Raw genomic sequence first — 4,558 nt, 5'->3', positions numbered from 1 at the left:
TATTCGACATTGCTTTACATTCTAATAATAAAAAATTAATCTTTTCTGGACTTTAATAAGAAATTAATCAATTGTATATGTATTTATACAAAGTTTTTGTGCTAATGAGCACCTACAAAATAATATTTCCACACTATGAAGCGTACAATTTCTAGTAGTATTTCCATACTATAAATCAATCATCTATATATGTATTATATATGTATGTAAAGTTCTTGTGCTAATGAGCACCCACAAAAGTAATTTTCCATGCTATGAAGCATACAATTTTTAGTAGTACTTCCACACTATAAAGTGTACAATTTTCACGCATTAATATATGCTTCCAAAAATATTGATTCTGCATAACTCCATCTAATAATCTACGCACAACACAAAACACATTAGTATCCTTCCATCTATCTACCAGGCATAATGTGACCAATATTACACGTGCACACTCATGCAATAAGTCATAGATCATGAAGCAAATAGAAAAAACCATAATAGATAAAATGAAAATAAATTTATTTCAAAGTGAATTTCGATAAAATACCATTATAATCATGATTCCATAGCAGGTGAAATGCATATTTCGATGTGCAAGGGTGAAATTTTATGTGTAAGAAAGAAATGTGCACCCTACATGCAAGAATGAACACCTACATGTGAGAGTGGTGTGACTAGGTGCAAGAGCAAAATCGTATGTGCACTTAAAAGTGTATGAGTGAACTCATGAGACACACTATATGCAAGAATGAAGTGCTTATGTGAGCCCTACATGTAAGAGTGAAATGTACGCCCTATGTGCGAGACCAAATTCCTATGTGTGAGAGTGAATGCATGCTATGTGCATGAAATATGCACCCTATGTGCAAGAATGAATGTGGATATGCACCTCATACTTGTGTAAGAGTGGAGCCGTATGTGCCTATGTGTGAGAGTAAATACATCATATCCCATGCGGGAGTGAGTATGTGTGCTTTAGTAGATATGCAAGCATGCACGCATCCCTATATATAAGAGTATATGCTTAAGTTTTCATATGCATAAGTGATTATAATTTGATTCACGAGTGCTTACCCAATTACATGCCAACAAGTGAACATGTATATGTGTATGATGTCATAATCTACATGTGCTTGAGTTACTGATTTTCTTTCATATACATGAGTTACTTGAAATTGTGTAAGTGAGGAGTTTATTGAATGCTCGACATGCCCTAGCCCTACTTTCCATATGCACAAAAGAAAAATCTATTTTGTGTGCATGATCGTGTATGAGTCAAAAAAGTGATTGTGTATGAGTTGATTATAGTATGTGTGCATGAATAATATGTGTGAATGAATGAAGAAGAATGATGATTATGCATAAATGTGGTTGACCTAATGTGCATGACTACATCCAAAGTTCAAGGTGCATCCATGAGTGCATCAAATAGCTTATGGAATAGTAGTTTAATGAGATTGTGCATGATTGCATCATTTATGTGATCAGTGTTAGGGGTAAAGGAGACGCATGTGCCTACACCGCCTTGTATTTCGTGACTGCTCACTTGTATATTGCAGGTGGTGGTCACCCATGTTGAGTGTGAAATATGTTGGTTTTTGGGCTGTTTTTTTGTTGTTTTTGATGATAAATGGTTGTTTGTTTTGAAGTGTTTGGAAAGGTTTGGATAAGTTTTGAAGGGTTTTTGATGGTTTTTGATGAGGATGTTTGGTTCTTTAAGGTCTGATTTTCTTCTGTTTTGTTCTGTTTTGTTTCTGTTTTGGTAGTAGAGATGGTTGAATGAATGTTTTGAGAGATGATTGAAGTTTTGTGAAGAGGTTTATGAAAGATTGAATTGGTTTTGTTTTGGTTTTTATGATTTTTATGGGTTATCTTCTGTGAAGTTCTGTAAACTTCTGTTGCTCTGTGGTTCTGTTCTATTGTTTCTAATGAGTGTTATGATGGATGTGTGGATATTTTGGAAAGTCTTTTTGTCTTAGGAAAGGATGAATGGAAGCTCTATCCAAGCTAATTGAAGTGAAGAAGTAACTGCTGAAGATTTACAGAAGATTTACAGAAGGTTACAGAAGACAGTGACAGAAGACAGATCTCACAGGACACTATGAAGTCTCTGGTGCCTCTTCGACACAGACATACATTTTGGAAGGTGTATCCACGACCTAAGAAGGATTATTGAGAGTGATTATTGAGTATTGTAGTGAGGATATGATGTACTATTGATGGAGAGAGAGAGAGAGAGAGTCAGAGATAGTCAAAATCTATGAAAACATTGTAATTGTATGTGATAGATTGAGAAAGAGAACTATGAAGACATTGAAGATGAATACTATGTGATGTATTTCCATTCAAAGATGGTGTACTACTTTGTGTTCTTTGTTATTTTGATGGAGATTATGAAGATTATGAAGAATATGGTTGATTTTATAAAAATCCGTGGGAGATCTACATGATGCTGCATAAAGATTTGTTGTGCCTGGTGTTATTTTCTTCATTGTGATAATATAAAACCTAATTAAAAAGCTTGTTGATGATGACAAGATAGATTTTCTTGCAGTAGAAAACCTATTTCCTTGGTGTCTCTCTTGGGGCTCCAACCTATCATTGTCACTTTATTCTTTATTCTTTTAGTGACTATTGAACTCTATTGAATAAGGGAAGGCCGGTCACACATTATGACTATTCGAGTTCCCACATATGATGTATCTCCCTCTCTTGCTCTCTTGCTCTATCCGCCATAGCTCTTGCTTTGCTCTTGCTTCTGCTTATGTGCTTACACTCGAGCTCTACCTTTTAATTGGTATTAGAGCCACCTATTTGAGGATCTTCTTCATCCTTTGCTTTCACCCGATTTCAAAGCTTCAACTCAAGGTTTCATGGTAGCCATTATTTCTTCCTCTCGAGTATGCATTGAGTCTTTCTTCTTCTAGCTTGTTCTAGCTTACTCTTGGCTTGTTGAGAAGCTTCCTTGGGCATAGTTAAGACTTGGAGTGATTATTGAGATATATAGCATAATGTAGAAGTTGTGGATAGCTATGGTAGCTTGACAGCACTATTATATTTTGGCCATAGCTTTTGTATACAATATTGGATTTAAGCATTCTATAGCTAGAAATGAAGATGCAACAAGAGTTTTACAAATTTCAGTACTCATATAGTTGATTTGATACAAATTTCTATTCTTTGTTTCACATAAAATAGAATAGTTCTATTTTGGACAGCAAACATTAAATTCTATGATGCATGTTTGATGCTTCAAGGATGCCTTTTTGGTGCGTGGATGGTGTGATGATGCTTTTGGGATGCTACTGGATTGTTTAGAGCTTGATTAGCTTAGTTTTATAGAGGTTTATTTCTGTCATAATAGTTTAGACAGTAAGCATACAACAATGAGCTTCATGCTTTGAATGTAGATTGTGCCTATACGACATTTTAGGTATGCTATACGTCTACGGTGATGTCTAAAATTGATGTATGAGCCCAAATATTATGACATGATTTGAAACTTGGATTTGAGCTACATTTGCTGTACTTGGGCTTTGGTTACTTGCTTTGAGCTTTTATGCTCACTCATGTATAAACATGGAAGCTTCATTTGACACTTATGCTCTCAAATGTATTTGTGATGCACTTGGACCTCTTGGATGCTTGGTGCATATGTCTTGAGCTTTGCTTGCTCCCATTGCATTCTAGATTCACTTCCAATGGGAGATGCTTATACTTACTTAGCAAAGCTTAGTTTTTTGAGACAATGGGACTCATGGTTCATGTATATGCTCTCTTATATGCTATTAAACGTAGTTACCTCTAGTTGTGGGCTGATTGGATTATGTATGCTTTGTCTGTTATTAGTTTTTCAGTGATGTATATGCTCATGGGATGTATGGCTTATTGAAAATTTGAGTTATGACAGTCTTTGGTACTGGTGATCTATGCTTAGTCACTACTAGTTACATTTTTTGTATCCTGGTTACTACTTGGATATCCTTGGCAGTGGGAGCTTGCTTTCTTGGCTGTTTGCCCATAGTTGGATTGATATATATTGTTGTCTTTATTTTAGTATTGCTATATTTATAGTTTCTAGCATTGTCTTAGAGAGTAGACATTATACTTTGGTAGTCTATTGCTTGTAGTTAGTGGACAACTCTATACTTTGGTCTTCCCTCCTATTTTGCCATTGTTTTGGATAAGTTTTGGGGGATGATTTGTAGTCATTTATAGTAGCCCATTCTCTTGGATTTTATATTGGTATACTATCATTTTGGTTGGTTCTTTGAATGATATGCTATTTTTAATATTGAAATTCTTGATGGCACGAATTTCACCTATTGAAAGATATGTCATTGGTTCAAAAGAAGTAGGTTAGGCCTTTGAAAACCAAGAGTATAAAGCTATGCAAATTCACTATTACATTGTCATTGTCAAATTACGTTTATATAAATATTGTGGCACCTAAGGATAATGCTTGGCAATTATATGAAAAGATATGCAATCTTTATGACAAGCAAAGTCCTGCTTCAAAGAATATATGTTAAAATAGCTCATGGACCTTTGCAAAAAGGAGGAGACTAGT

This window comes from Lygodium microphyllum, chromosome 18, assembly GCF_053477565.2.
Source record: "Lygodium microphyllum isolate KBCC chromosome 18, Lygodium_microphyllum_v1.1.10, whole genome shotgun sequence".
NCBI classification, from domain to species: domain Eukaryota; kingdom Viridiplantae; phylum Streptophyta; class Polypodiopsida; order Schizaeales; family Lygodiaceae; genus Lygodium; species Lygodium microphyllum.
Note: the sequence above shows the minus strand (reverse complement) of the source record.